At 44.3% G+C, this 16,230-nt stretch overlaps 1 protein-coding gene and 1 long non-coding RNA gene across 7 annotated transcripts in view; both read left to right on the forward strand.

The window, feature by feature from the left end:
- TBL1X (transducin beta like 1 X-linked) overlaps window positions 1-16,230 on the forward strand; it is a 250,659-nt gene that overhangs the window by 61,617 nt on the left and 172,812 nt on the right. For 4 of the 6 annotated variants that reach the window (XM_054251216.2, XM_078362494.1, XM_017968412.4 and 1 more), the window contains exon 1: window positions 1,502-5,462. The exons of the other annotated variants lie outside the window; for them this stretch is intronic. The gene's annotated coding sequence lies outside the window, so the exon portion shown is untranslated. Of the gene's footprint in view, window positions 1-1,501; window positions 5,463-16,230 lie in introns of those variants that run through there. 6 annotated transcript variants of the gene reach the window in all.
- Window positions 1-16,230, forward strand: part of LOC144580990 (uncharacterized) — a 151,169-nt gene that overhangs the window by 60,996 nt on the left and 73,943 nt on the right. The gene's annotated exons all lie outside the window — the stretch shown is intronic.

The following is a 16,230-nucleotide window of genomic DNA, read 5'->3' on the forward strand; positions in this document are numbered from 1 at the left end:
TAAAATGTTGCATTTCAGCCATGCTAAAGGAGGGGTCGCAGACATTGTGTGGAATGCATTCACACCCCAGGCGTGGGTTCAGGAAGGCAGCATGGACACCTGCCAGGGGCCTGCCACGCCAGGCATGGCACAGCCACATGGAGACTGGTTTCCAAGCCCAAGCAGCCTTCAGCAGCTATGTGGCTTGTTTCTGATGTCATTTGAGAGTAAGAATAACATAGACATGGGGGGCATGAGGCTCAGGGTAAAAACTTTAAGGAAACCTTTAAGGCAACATAAGGAGACCCTGTTTCTATAAAACATAAAAAAAAAGTAACCAAGTGTGGTGGCAAACACCTGTGGTCCCAGCTATCCAGGAGGCTGAGGCAGGAGCCCGGGAGTTTAAGGCAGCAGTGAGCCGTGATTGCACCATGGCACTCCAGCCTGGGCCACACAGCAAGACCCTGTCTCAAAGAAAGAGAGAGAGAAAGAAAGGAAGAAACCTCCATGGCAGATGCATAGAGGAGTGGGTTAATATCTAGAAATACCGTGAGTCATGGAGTAAAGAAAACCCACAAAAGAGCAGAATACCTCATGAATGTGGGGAAAGCATTTCTGAGCTCCTGTAGTTTTAGAAGTCTTTCAAAGGCGATTTAAAATAAAAATTAACAGGGGAGCCCTTTTGTTGTTGATGCCTTCCAGGACGTGCATTTATAAGCCAGGTGGTATTTTAATGTCATGAGGGGGTCCATTCTCCCATCTGTCTCCTGTGCTTTTGTTAGAGTCAGTAGCTTCTGGGTCTGCTTGACATTGGGAAGATACTGAATGCAGAAAATTCTGTTTAATTATAATGATTTGGTTTTTTTCCTTCTGTATTCAAGTTTGCCTGCTTCTAATGAATTGGCAGAAATGAAGAGCTTTCTCAAATTTTGCCAGGACCATTTGAAAGCAATTAAAATCAATTTAGTGATTAAATTCAAAATTATTGTCTGGCCAAATGATAGTTTAAAATTCAATTTATGTTGGCACTTACTTTTTAATGAACAGATCACATCACACATTTTTATGTTAACAAAGTATCTGTGGCTTTAAAGCTGGAAAAAAAGGTGCTCTTTTTAAAAAGTACTGCTTTTCCTTTTTCCTCTTTACTTCCTCTAAAATATTTACATGTTTCTTTTAAAATAAGGTCAGAAAATCCCCTTGACTTCTCAATTTTAAGAAACTATACTTATCTTTTCATCACAAATGGTCATGTATCTGTGTTGAAGGCAACCCAAGACATCTTAAAATATAACAGAAAGAAAATGTTTCTGGATTTTTTTTCCCTAGAATACATGCACTTTTAAATGGCCCATTTTACCCATTGACCTTAATTCCTCCCCACCTCCATTATGTTTTTAGATGTGTTCAATGAAACCGTAGTCCTCCCCTTTAAAAAAATGGACCGAGCATCACGTGTGAGGCTGCAAAGAGGCTCACTGCCAAAGCATCTTATCTGCTGCGTGTAAAGCCCCGCCCCTCTGTCAGCAGATAACCCGTGAGCCTGATGTGTGCTTGTGCCGGGTGCATTGCATTAAGAGAATGCAACTGAATAGAGAAGGATCAGGACCTTTTGTGCAGAGGTGGGGAGTGTTAAAAACGGGAGGCCTTCGTGGTGGGGGTGGGGTGGAGTTAGTGGGAGATGATTGTGCTTAGTGCTTAAATTCCCTGCATTCCCTAAGAGACTCACACAGTAAATGAGTCGGGAGAGAGAGAGAGAGACAGAGAGAGAGAGGCAGGGGAGAGGGAGAGTTCCTTTCATTCATGACATGATGAACTTTGCATGTTTCAGAACAATTTACATTTTTCCTTATTTCTAGGTACTCTTTTGAACTCCTAAGAACCTGGAGGGTGTGTGTGTGTGTGTGTGTGTGTGTGTGTGTGTGTTGGTGGTGGTGGGTTTTTTTTTTGCCTTATATTTCATAAATATTTCTTGGTTGATTAAATGTCAGTAATCTCTCATTTCTGGTTTGTAAAGCTGTTACCTGATCCTTGAATACCACGAATATTTTGTATATTCAAAATAACTGAGAGAAAATAAAGAATAACAACAAAAAAGGCACAAATAATAAGCATCTCTACTTATTAAAGAAGAGTGGATTCTGTGCTGGGTGCAGTGGCTCACGTCTACAACACCAGCAATTTGGGAGGCCAAGGCGGGACGATCCCTTGAGTCCAGGAGTTGGAGACCAGCCTGGGCAACGTAATGAGAGCCTCTTTTTTTTTTTTCTTTTTGAAACAGGGTCTCACTCTGTTGCCCAGACTGGAGTGTAGTGGTGCCATCTCAACTCACTGCAACCTCTGTCTCTTGGGTTCAAGCGATTCTCCTGCCTCAACCTCTCTAGTAGCTGGGGTTATAGGCATACACCACTACTACCTGGCTAATTTTTGTATTTTTAGTAGAGACGGGGTTTCACCACATTGGCCAGGCTGGTCTCGAACTCCTGACCTTAAATGATCCACCCACTTCAGCCTCCCAAAATGTTTGGATTACAGGCATGAGCCACCACGCCCGGGCTCCAGAGCCTGTCTTTTAAAATCAGTGCTGTCTGTGGGGTGGGAGGGGAGAAGAAGTAGATCTGGCCATGCAGAAAGGTTCGTGTGGCGGCCTCCTGAGCTGCACACATGCTCCCAGAGCTTTGTGTGGACATTCACTGTGCATGTGGATCTCTGTCCAAGCCTGCACTGGGAGTCCTTGCCCCAGGAAGCGAAGGCTATATTTCTTTTATGTCAGTTAACGGATTTCTGCCCCACCCTGGACATCTGAGCGTTAATTGATTTGTAAGGAAGGGGTGAGGGAGGGTAAAATTACAATTCTATATCTTAATATTGGGGGTGAAGAATTATACCCTAGAGAAATTCTGTCCACACACGTGAAACATTTTTAATAAGGGACAAAAGGTTGGGGTTCAGCAGTTAGGGGGCAAGCCCATGAGCCTCTTTCCTCCTGCTCTCTCTCCAGGAATTGGAGATGGAATCCTTTTGCTCAGCATTCCCACGCCTCCCACGGGCTTGGCACTGAGCCTGCGGGCTTGCCTTAGTCTCCTGGGCTGCCCTAACACAGCACCATGGGCCAGGCAGCTTAAACAGCATCCGGCAGTTCTCCCACAGTCCTGGATGTTCGAAGTCCCAGATGGCAGGGCTGGTTCCTCCTGAGGCCTCTTCTGAGCTTGTAGACACCATCTTCTTACTGGGTCCTCAGGAGCTCGTCCCTCCACGTGTCTCTGTGCCCTCATCTTCTGTTCTTATAAGGGCACTAGTCCTGTTGCATCAGGCCCATTCTAATGACCTCGTTTTACCTTTGTCACCTCTTTAAAGGCCCTAACTCCAAATGAATGGTCACATTCTGAGGTCCTGGGGCTTAGGGCTTCAGCATACGAGTTGGGAGTGGGGATGTAACATGCCAGATGTCTAGCATAGGAAAACCTATAGAGGCAGAAAGTGGGCTCCTGCTTGCCAGGGCTAGGGACAGGCAGTGTGGGGTGACTGCTCACCGGCACAGGGTTTCTTCTGGAAGTCATGAAAGTGTTCTGGAATTAGACAGTGGTTGCACAACTCGGAATATATTAAAAACCACTGAATTGTACATTTTGAAAGAGTGAATTTAATGGTATGTGAATTATATCTCAATAAAACTATAAACAAGGACTGTGAGGGTAATAGGTAAAAGGAGGAAGGGCACTGAAAGCAGCATCAGGTGTGAACAGACCATAATTCAGCCCATAAAGCAGCACAAACTCTTAGCACAACTGTGTGTTGAAGATGTGAGTGAATGCTTGCTTTCTGCACCCTTCAGCCTGGTTTCCTCCACTTTCCAATTTCATCATCAAAAGTTCTCTTCCTTCCTCCCCCTCCCCACTTTTTCAAAATGTTTCTTCTAGTCCTTACCTTTGTCTACACAAAACTCCATAAACATAATGCCACAGTTGAAAGAAGTGTTCTGATGTTAGGGAGATCACGTAGGAAAACATTTTACCTTTGGGGAAGGTTTCCTTCTGAGTGAAAACTCGCCTTGAAAGAGACACTTAAATGCAGTTTTCAGATGCTCCTGAGACATTCCTGGCTGTTTCTTTGGGGAGAGGTGAAGGTAGGACAGTTTCCAAGGCAAAGATGGACCTATCGCAGACAGCAGACCCCAAGTAAAGAAAGGCACAGTGTTGGTGGGGATTTATGCAGTGTTTTGAAAATGTGGAGGTCAGGGATGCTAGCTTATCAGGCCAGCATGATCGAATTCCTTCAAAGGGGAAGCAACTGGTGGACTTCCTTGGGCTGTGGTTAAATTGGGCTCATGTTGGTGCCATGAAGTCTTTGCAGAGCCAGGGATGCTGGCATCCTGGAGAGACCTTGCTCCAGGAGCTCAGGAGCTGGTAGGGATGGTGACAGTAAAGCACTGGTTTGCTGTGCCCAGTGCCTGGGCAGTGCTGAGCTCGGAGGGAGGAACCCAGAACCATGCCGGAGCAAGGGAGGGAGGCAGGTGAGGAGAAGGGTTGCCCAGGAGCCTGCAGGCCGGGTAGGCGTTTTATCAAATTCTTTTCCTGTTTTGCTATCTGATCCCACTAAAGACTAGCCAGAGAGATGTGGAGGTGAAAAATGGTGGACAGCCATTTTTCTCCCTTTCACCATGACTACAATGTCTGTTTCACATCATCAGCAACATCTGTGCAGGCATCCTAATGAGAATAAATAAGGTCTTCAGAAAACTGGGTTTATGAGGCTCCTGTCATCTTAATTTCTTTCATCATTTAAGTGATGATTTTTCACTTACTGACATACAGTTGTTATTTAGTGGCTACGTATTATTCCTATAGTGTTCTTTATGTGCTTTCTGTGTACAAACATTTGTTTTCATGTTCCTGGTATTTCAGTGTGGCTTGCATATAATAAGATGTACTTGTTCTTGGCTATTGTGGACTCTTTTTTTAAAAAACGCTTATACAGATGTGATTTACATGCCAAATACCCTTTGAGGTGTCTTAATTCAACAGTTTTTAATACTCAAAAAGAATACAGTGTTGAGTGTTTTTCTCCTTTTTCACTAAAGTGGACTCAGGATTGGGGGTAACTGTCAGTCCCTTGGTTTTGATTCTTGGCTGCCAGTGTTTACTGGGGACGGATGTTGGTACCTCCCTTAATAGAATATTGTCAGAGCATTTAAAAAATTCTAGTTAAAAAAAATCCCACATGAGATCTCCCCTCTTTACCCCTCTCTAAGTGTATGGCCTTGTCCAGCATTTCCAGGACTCTTTTCATTTGCAGGATGGAAACAATGTACCCTCTGAACAACTCCTCCTGATTCCTCCTCCCTCCAGCTCCCTGCAACCACTGTTCCACTCCCTGCTTCTTTGAATTTCACAACTTGAGGTAGCTTGTATAAGTGGAATTATTTTAAAAGCTGGTTCACGTTAAAGTACTTAGAACAGAGCTTGGTGAGCATCCGGTCAACCGTAAGTACTTTTCTTATTCTTTTTATATTATTCCTTTTTTAAGAGGCCAGACACATGGGCTTCTATCTTTTCACGGCTGGGGATCTGTGCAGAGTCAGGCTTCCAGAAGCCATCCCACTTGAATTCTTACCCTTTTTTCCCCTAAAAAGAAGCTCTGAAACTCTAATTGTCAAGAAGGCTTTGCCTGCTGTGCACGCCTGAGTGATGTTATTTTTGTCATTATTTGAGAGACGGGGAGGAAGCTTCTAGTCCCCTGTAAGGAAACGAAATCATCCTGCACAGATGTGGTTCTGTTTATAGAGGGAAGGAAATGGAGGTGAAGAGTGTGTGTGGCTTGCAGCCAGGCTTGCGAATGTGCAGAGGAATAAACGTTTTTGCCTCCAGAATTGTAACTGGAAATGCGTCTGAATTCTACCTTCTGGGCACACTGACCTGAGGTCTCCCCTGCATATCTGACTGTGAAAATCTTCGGGTGCATTTGTAAACGTGCAGCCCCCTTTATGTGGGAGTCAGCACAAACTCCTAAAGAGGTGGTGATGAATTCCGTTAGAGAAGTCTTTCTGGTTTTGTGAAAATAACCTTGCACTCTTTAATTATATCCAAGCGATCGAATCTGGCTTTGATTTCTTGCCAAAATTAATGTTAAAGGACAGTGCCCTTTATATTTTACTTGTCTAAATAGAAACATCCTAGTCTTTCAAGTTGAGTATGTAGGACTACCTCTCCACTTGATTACTCGGAAAAGAGTGTAGAGAGTCTTATAAATGAAATTAGTGGGCATACGAGGGTCAGAGTGACATTTAACAAACCTGCAATAGATAGTGCTGGTTTGAGGGTTGGTGAAACTAGAGGTGCGGAATGAGCATTTTTGGTCCTATACCATATTCCCAAGGCATTTTCGAATGATTCACCCTTCACTGTCAGAATGGTTTGAAATTGATCAGCCTGAATCCACTAATGTGGACTGTGGCACATTAATTTTAATACTAGAAACACACGGTATGCTGTGTTTCAAATGAACTCTGGCCATTTGAAGTGAGCAGGCACAGGCAGTCTTCTGTGATAACCTCAGTACATATCCTTTCTGTTTTTTAAAGTACTTTACAAGCTACTGCATTACAGTAGTTATGGGGCAATTTCAAAAAGCTATCCAATTTTAAGTGTCATGGATAATTCTTGCTTGTCCCAGCATCAGAATTGAGCACTTTTTTTTTTTTTTTTTTTTGAGGCAGTGTCTTGCTCTGTAGCCAGGCTGGAGTGCAGTGGCACAATCTTGGCTCACTGCAACCTCCGCCTCCCAGGTTCAAGAGATTCTCCTGCCTCAGCCTCCCAAGTACCTGGGACTAGAGGCATGCGCCACCACGCCCAGCTAATTTTTGTATTTTTAGCAGAGACGGGGTTTTGCCATGTTGGGCAGGATGGTCTCATTCTTTTGACCTTGCGATTCACCTGCCTCAGCCTCCCAAAGTTCTGGGGATTACAGGCAGGAGCCACCGTGCCTGGCCAAAATTGAGCACTTTTATCATGTAGTATTCATGTCTTATTGGCAATGCCCTGTAAAGTTAAATAAGTTACATTTGTTGTGCACAGGTAATAATTATGAGGTAATTTCTGCAGAATCCAAGTGCCTCCTTGATTTAGCTATAAAATCAAAACAGCTAATTCTGATAAGACTAGACACATGTTACTCTTAAAATGGACTACCTCCCATCACTGTTGTGCCTTTTACCTCAGCAGAAGGGGAACTGGGCTGTGGAGTGAAATTACCTGAGGTCAAATGCTGCTAATTTGACTTTGATCACAGAGACATTTTCTTCTGTTGCACCAAGGCAGTGGCTTTAATCCCTCTTCCAGTGGTGAGACAAGAAACTGAAATGCCAAGCGTTTACAAAAGGCTTTCTCTTATTTTCAACGTACTGAGAAAGATTTCAAGGCACTTACGTTACCAACCCTTCATTTTAAGTCTTAAAGCAATTACTGTAAGGTCAATCCACTAATTTCCTTTCAGAGTTACCAAACACCTCTCGTGTAATGATTTGGTACTTGTTGCTATGTAGCCAATACTACTGAGCGCTTACTTTGAGCAAAGCACAGTATGAGGGGTCTAAAGGGATCTTGATTTTTACCTTTGAGGCATCTGTGGTCTTGAGTGATTTACATGCGTTAGAGATAAAAAGGTCCTGATATTCTTGTTTGGGCGTATTGAAGCATTTGCTTTTACATGTAGGTTTCCTCTCTCTATCCCTGCAATTTTTTTATTGTGGTAAAATATGTATAACAGATTTGCCATCATAACCATTTCTAAGTACACTATTCAATGGCATTAAATAAACACAAACTCCCTATTCTCCCCTTCCCCCAGCCCCAGCAACCACCACTCTGCTTTCTGTCTCTATGATTTTGACGCTCTAGGGACTTCCTATATGTGGGATCATATGATATTTGTCCTTTTGTGTCTGGCTGAGCACAAAATCCTCAAGTTTCATCCATGTTGTAGCATGTGTCAGAATTTCCTTCCTTTTTAAGGCTGTATAATATTCCAGTGTATGGATGGACTACACTCTATTTATTATCTGTCAAAGGGCTTTCACCTTTTGGCTGTTGTGGATAATGCTGCTATGAGCATTGGCATATGTTCTGTTCTAATTGTTTTAAGTTGACATAGCCATGTGTGGCTAGTGGTTGCTGTATTGGAAAGGACAACCCTAAGCCTGATAGCCGTGAGGACCTAGTTTGGGTGGGAAGGCAGAGGTGGGCTGCGGCAAGTGGTGAGAGCCAGATCTGGGTTGTGAGGCCACTTGAGGGAGGGGGAATGGCATGGCGGGAAGTGAGGCCCAAAATGAGAATTTTAGAGTTGAAAGCTTTGGAAGGGATGTGATTCTCTATGACTATGACTAACCTCAACGTGCATCTGAGATCAGGTCATTGGTGTTGATGACCTGGTGGGGACGGCAACTCCAGTGAGCATCGTGAAATGCTCAGTGCTTGGAACATTTGCACTGTGGTTGATGTCTGGAGGTTCCATTCATGTTAAAATAGCAATTATGGGACTGCAGATTAGGTTTAATATCGGGGTTTTTTCCCGTCTTCAGAGGCCCAGGTCTTGGTAGTAGCCATGCTGCTCTCCATTTTAATAATTTCAGCCTGGTTTATGTTGCTCAATAGCAGAAAAGCAGTTCAGTTTTCTGTTGCATATCATTGTTGAGAGCTATCAAATAGTTAACACAGATTTCTCCAAGGGCACCAACTGTGAAATTAGTTTACCAAAGAGCAGTTTGGTAAAAGGAAAGATTTTATGTGCACTGGCCTTAAACTAAGATACATCTGTTAGACTATCAGGACGTGCCCAGCCTCCCATCCTCTGCTGAAACTTTAGGTTATATGTCCTTCAGATATCTTCTCTTTGGTTCTTTGTTTGTGAACAGATTAGCCTCATACTTCCTCGCTTGTAAAACTGCTATCCTATCTCTTGCTCAATGCTTTTCTTGTACAGAAGGGTGAGGGGGAGGTCCCAGCTCTGTTTTCTATATCAGTTTCCTGGGTGATGTTTGTTTGAGGGTGCCTCGTGTCCAGAGCCCAGAGGGTGTTTCTGTTCTCTGATGAACCTGAAGTCTGCATGCTTCGCCTTTGGTAGGGAAAGGCAGCTGGGGAAAGGTTGCATGGCCCAGTGCCAGAGTACCAGAGTGCATGTGCACTTGCTGGGGAGAAGCCCGCTGGGGCCCCTCCTCTAGGCACAAGATAAGGTCTCAGGGTAGTGCAGCAGATGGAGGGCTTAGCTGTCCTCACCAGCAAAAGCTGCTGGGAACGCAGTGCTTAGATAACAGGAGGGTTGAGAAGTGGCAGGTTAGGGTTACAGTGATGGGAGATGCTGAGAGGAGGGGATGACAATCTTGATTTCTGTTCCCTTTATGAATCTTTTGGTGGCCACAGTGAGGAAAAGGTTACATTGTATTTGGGGATGACAAGGAACATCTAGGCACATTGCATACTTGATTAAATGCACAGAGCTTCTTGTGCCTTTTATCACAATAGTATGGTTCCATGAAGGTCATAGGTACAATAGAAATTGTCGTGGTCTGAAAGGGACTCAGATTAGGGTGCATTGTATCACTACCATTTTGCATAGCTATGGTACCTTGTCAAGTTAACCTTTTTGTGCTTGGTTTCCTAATCAAAAGAATGAAGTTGACAATATCTACTCTATAAGGTGGTTGTGTGAGGTCAATGAGATTACATAGGCAAATTCTTGGTGCAGGGGCACTTGGTAAAGGTTAGTTTCTGTTCTAAATTCGGGGTATTCTGTGATGGTTCCTACTCCCCTCTTCTCCTCATGGCTAAGTTCTGCTTATTCTTTGATGTGGCTCAGATAGGACCTTCCTCAGGAAGCCCCGTCTCCCATCCAGGTGGCTTTGTGCTGCTCATCAGTGTTCTGTAAAATGCTGAGAATATTTTTAAAGCACTTCTGTGTTGTTATGTGACAGTCTTTCGAGGTATCTGTCTCCTCACCAAACTGTTCTTTGTGTCATGGGCAGGCCCACGTCATCCTTGTCTTTGTAGTCCTGCACCTGGCACAGAGCCTGGTACATAGCTCAGTCACACAGGTGAAGACTGGGTTACTGCATCTTCCCACTCCACCCCCTTCACTATCAAGTCATAGGCGGGGCATGCCCCACCAAATGCAAACCCTCCCAGACGGCAGGGCTGAGAATTGAAACTAGGCTAACATGGTGACTCAGGAATGTGCCACAGGACATATTTGGCTCTAGATAGTGTCTTAAAAGACATTCATAGTTGCAGGCAGAACAGAGTATCCAGAATAGGTGCAGAATAACCTGCCTGTACACAGCAGGTGGTAGTTATAATGCGGGAAAAATTTGGCACAAGAAGTGTTATAGTTTAAGATGAAGTCATGGGCCCTATCCACACTGTGGACAGAGATAATAGTAACTGATCATCATCACTAGACCATTGTCAGAGGTAGCACTGGACACTTCTGTACTAGCCAGGATTCACCCAAATCAGAGCTTTACCCCCTAGTACACTAGAGGGTCTAGTGTACTAGGTGGGTTACCAAGACAAAGATACAGGCATGGGGTGCAAGTTAACAAAGGTTATATACTTAAGTGGCAACTGACTCAACAGGAGCAAGGCATGTGGGAGCCTGGTCATTGCAGAGGACGTGGCCAGAGCCAGGCAGGCGTTCTGATGCCCCTCAACTGTGTTGAAATTTGTTTGAGGCCAAGTCAGCAGGTGAGGGGGAAGGCAAGCCAGAGAGAAATTGTGAACCAGAAAGGCCAACCTCTGGCAGTGGCTCTTCCATTGGAGATGAAGTCTTCCTGCCCTGTTTCTCTCCTTATAAAATGAACCATTTCACAAGGGACGTTAAATTAAAAACTGTGCTTGTTAGCGCAGAGCTGGAGCAGCCGAGGGAAGTGATGCCAAAGGCAATTGTTGGTTTTTCCTTCAAATATGTGCTGATTTAGGAAAAGCAAAATGTTTTATATTAACAGTTAACAAAAGACAAAGTCTTGCATCACAAACAAGTCTAAATTCAGTGGTTAGGTCAGAATTATATTTTCCTATAGTTTTAAATAAGATGTTTATATATTCACTAGTGCTTTGGATGTTCTTTGGAAAAATCTCCAATTTAGTGACAAGCCCCAGGAAATATTACTGTTAGTTGGTCCAACATCCTATATTGTTTGTGAAATCCCTATTTTAGTGTATTTTAAAGGGTGTAAAATGCCGTTTCTGTCAATAATCAGAGGAGATTGTGGCATTCATATTCCCCCAGTTTCTAACTCAGCCTATCCTTTCTAATTGAAAACAAAAGTCAGAATTTAGTTTTTGTTGTGAAGCGTTAAGTAGTAAACAATTAAAGAGAGTTCACTCACCAGGGAAAAGAAGGAGCCTGAAAATCAGACAATATAAAAACATAACCAAACCATACAAAAACACAGAAATGTTTCTTGAAGGAATTGAACTATAATTAACTGTACTAATTTAATATTGTAGACACAAATGATCATAAAGCCATATGGTATGGTACAGTCCTTTTGTCCCTGAATTTCTTGTTGAAATATTAGGTACCTGATGTGGGAAAGCCTCTATGTTGGGCTTCATGCTACCAGAGCTAGATTTGACCAGTTCAGCTCAGTTTCTTCAGTGACAAAAAAAAAAAGGTTTCTGCCTTGCTCATGGAAACACTGGTTAGTTAGATTAGATTTAGCCCATGACAAACAGCAGAAAAGGGTTCTGGCTAACTGAAACTCACAGGGTTTGTTAGAGTTGTTGCAGCCTGTGGGAACTGATGGAGGGCAGGGAGGCCTGTGGCGCAGAGCAGCAGGAACCAAGGAAGCTTTGCAGAAATGAGAAACAAGAAGCAGGGAATGCAGCAACATTCACTGTGGCAAGAACAACTGCCACTGGTGGCCTGCACACCATGACAGCCACAGAAGATACTTAAGACACATTTCTCTTCTAGTCTTGGTAGCTCAAGATTCAAAGTATGTGTGAAGGTGAGTGTGTGTGCACAGGCATAGTAGCCAGTTGGTTCAGTTGGGGTCCATTTGCCCACCTCCAGGTTGGACCAGGAGACAAGCCATGCAGCCTTTTGGGCACCCCTCACTTGGCAGTATTCCCACCAGGAAAGACCCTCACTAGGATTTGAGGGGCCTGGAGTCACTACTTACTAATTTTCTTAAAGTTGACAACCATCACAAACTTCATGGTCTGGGAAAATGTGAATTAATTGCCTGATTCACCTCTATTTTTTTTTCCTTTTTTTTTTTTTTAAACAAAAATCTGTATATTCATAGATTGTCTCTTCCTATGCTAGTGGTTTGCAGTAGCATTTTCAGGTGAGGAAGCAGAGAGATTAGAGACCAGTTTTGTCATTGCCATTGTTTTAGCGATTCACAGCTTGTTACTGGTAGTATGAACTTTGGCCTAGTTAAATTTTGGAAACTTGCCTGTAATTGCATTTGATGGATAATAAAAATTGATAAATGACTTGATAAGTGATAAAAATTCTACAGAAGAATTTTCCACGGACTGGCTTCTGGCTTTGATCCTTTCCAACTGTGCGTCTCCTCCCCTCAGGCTGCCCCTATCATGCTGTGCTTGTCTGGCCCCACTCACCCCATCCTGACACTGGATGATTTATTTCCAGATGAATTGCCCCTGGAAGCCATTCCACAATCATTACAGCCGTCAGCAACACAGCTAGCTGTCTTAGATACTCCTGGACCACGTAGATAGATGTAATCACAGCATTTCGGTGGCTCCGCTTCCCCAGCATTTTCTTTTAGAATGGGGGCATCAGAGTTGAAGGAGAAAGGGCCGCCATGATGACTGCGGGTGGTATGTCTTGTCTTTGGAAATTTTCATCATGATCTGAGCTTGTGAACACTGCCTTGCCCCTCCTTGCCCTTTGGAAAGAGACTGGAGCAAGAGTGGGCACAGTTGCATTGGCAGCGTGCTAACTTCTTTCCTCTCAGCGCTGTTTGTAAGGCAGAACGGGAAAGGAAACTCCACACAGGGAAACTGGGACCCTGCGAGGTAGGGCTAGCATGAGGTGATTAAAACATAAGCGTCTGCTGTGCCAGACTATTCTCCACAACTGTATTTTTTTGTTGTTCAGAAGAGCCCTAAATTGAAATAGTGTGATTTCCCCGGGTGCTGCAGTGTATGGAGAAGGTGTCACCTGCCACATGACAGCTCAGTCATTCTATCCCTGGGTGCTGCAGAGAGGGAAGAATTGGCCTGGCAGCTGGAGCGAGTGCCAGCCCGTGGCCTGTCTCCTGCCACGTGTCACCGTACTGAATGTTTGTGTGTGCTCTGTTGGGTTTTTAAAACACCTTCATCTCACCTACCCTGGATTCGTTCTTGTGAGCGAGGCAGGGTGGGTGTTACCATCACTCTGGACCAACAAGGAGAGAATAGCTTGAGATGCACAGGGTGGCTTCCCCATGGCTGCAGAGGCATAGAAAGTGGGGGCGCAGGCCATGAATCCATGTGGTGGGATTCTGGCCGCCTCTGCCTGCCGATTACCCTCAGTGCCTCCCTGCATTTGATTTTGTGGCTCTTCTGGGTACGTGTGTGAGTGTGTTATGGGTGAGTCTGTTGTCGAGGGGAAGGAACAGAAAATCAGCCAGCCAGGAATTTGCGGTGGTCCTCCTGAGCTTGGCCATAACCAAGCTCTGTGTGAGTCTCACTTTTCAGAGTAGCAGGAAGGCCGGGTAACTTTGAAATCAGATGGGTATTTTCCTGATTTGAAGAGACTTGGCTCCTTCTCCCGCCCCTCCTCCTACCTCTTGCTGGCTCACATACTGAGTGGCGCATCCCAGCCCACCCATGGGAGGCCAGGAGAAAGAGGAGGCAGAGCTGTCAGAGTGTGACCCTTCATCTTGTGGGTGTGCAGGTGACTGCTCCTGCCCCTTGATGGCTCTCCTGTTTCAGGTATAAGGGACATTGTCCAAGCCATGTATGGGACTCTCTGTTGACAGTTGTTTTTTAATAACCTATTTGATTGAGCTTGTCTAAAGTCTTCTTTGTGCCAAGTGTCAGGACAGGTGATAGAAATAGAAAATTCGACACAAAAAATTCCAGTATCAAAAATGACAGTGATGTACCCTCGCCCCTTAACGCAGCCAAGAAATGGGTGAAGGATTACTATTCACATGTGGAGGAGGCCACCACCCTTGAGCAACAGTAGCTGAACACAGAACATTCTCTGCAGGTGTCACTGAGGCTTAAACTCATTATGTTTAAAAGGATAATCTGTATTCTTAAGAAAACAAAAAAACAACCACAGATCTCCCTGCCCTCCCCACCCCTGGCGCCACTTAGATCCTGGAAGGGTCTGGCAGGGGGAGTTGAGCATTATTTGAAAGTATTCCAAACTCCTACTAATTATTAGGTGTTTGCTCAAGTCAAGATCAGGAGAAATACAGGCATTGGTATCCCATGGAGTCTGTGAAACTCTGGTGAGGTGTCCTAGTTGAAGAGCTTGGGGCCGCATGGTGTCTGGAAAGCAGGTTTCACTGGAGATTCTGGCTCTGTTTTCAGCTTCATGCACGGAGGGATCCTCACACCTGCCCAGCACGTATGTGGCTAGGAAACTTCAGAGAGACATGCAAAAGTGTGTGGTTAACTAGACAGCATGGCACGAATGCAAAGTGAGTGAAGTTTTTTTTTTTTTTTTAAATGATAGCGAATATTTATTTCAGTGTTTATTTTGCTTATTTCAATATTTTACTCAGTATTTATTTATATCTGAGATGGAGTCTCGCTCTTGTTGCCCAGGCTGGAGTGCAATGGTGAGATCTCGGCTCACTGCAACCTCCGCCTCCTGGGTTCAAGCGATTCTCCTGCCTCAGCCTCCCCAGTAGCTGGGATTACAGGCATGCACCACCACGTCTGGCTAATTTTTTTGTATTTTTAGTAGAGATGGGGTTTCTCCATGTTGGTCAGGCTGGTCTCGAACTCTCGGCCTCCCAAAGTACTAGGATTACAGGCATGAACCATCATGCCTGGCCTCAGTATTATTTCAATACAGAAACTGACTTAATTAGGTGTTTTGTTGAAGGCAGATAGTAGCAAAGTGAGGCGGTGAAATAACTTAGTTAAATCCAAGGTTTATGTAGTTATTCCCACCCCCCTCCACTTCTATGGTTTCAAAAATTCGAAATCCTGGCTGGGTGTGGTGGCTCATGCCTATAATTCCAGCACTTTGGGAGGCTGAAGAGGAAGGATCATTTGAAGTCAGGAGTTCGAGACCAACCTGGGCAACATAGCCAAATCCTATCTCTGCAAAAAATAAAAAAAATGAAGAACTAACCAGGTGTGGTGGTGCGTATCTGTAGTCCTACTACCTGAGAGGCTGAGGTGGGAGGATCGCTTGAGCCAGGAGTTCAAGGCTTGTGAGCCTTGATTGCACCACTTCACTCCATCCTGGGTGACAAAAGTGAGACCCTGTCTCAGAAAGAAAAAAACAACCCTCAGAAAAGCTTAAAGAGTAGATTCGTGGATCATTAACCTTTTACCAAATGTGCCCTTTCTCTCGTTACTCTAGGGTTTCTTCCTTTCCCTCCTCACACTCTTCTCCTTCCCTTCACTCCATGGATGTGTAGGACATTCTCCTACAAAACTACAATACTTATATTCTTGGGTTTGTCACCCTTCATAATTAAATATCTTATGGTTTTATTAAGTATGCTGTCACATGTAAATTTCTCCAGTTGTTTGATCCACGCTGTACTCACGGAGAGTGTATTGGATTTGATTTTATGTCTCCTTAGTACCCTGTATGCTAGAGGAGTCCCCCAACCATCTTCTGTGATGTAGGAGTTTGAGGATTTGTGTTTCCCCATGTGATTAGAATGATGTTGAACAGTTTTGGCAGAAATGCTGCACAATTGATGGTTATACTTCCTGTTGCATCCCCTCAGGAGCTCGGAATCTCCTTCTCAAGCCTTCATGAAGGTATATCCACCAGACGGCTTTCTCTTGAAGCTCCCTTCTCTCTGTAACCATTGAGTAACCTGTGTTATGATACTGTGAGACGGTGTGATTATTCTGCTCCTCACGATCATTTCCTTTGGTGGTTTTAGCACCCATAGATTCATGTAAATTAGTTAGTCCAGCTTTGGCAAACTATGGCTTGCCTCAAACCAGGCTCCACCAAGTCCATTCACGTATGTGTCATCTGTTAACGGTTGCTTTTGCACTACAACAGCAGGCTTGTGTTGGGACGCAGACCAGATAG

The sequence above is a fragment of the Callithrix jacchus genome, chromosome X, assembly GCF_049354715.1.
Source record: "Callithrix jacchus isolate 240 chromosome X, calJac240_pri, whole genome shotgun sequence".
In the NCBI taxonomy this organism is placed as follows: domain Eukaryota; kingdom Metazoa; phylum Chordata; class Mammalia; order Primates; family Cebidae; genus Callithrix; species Callithrix jacchus.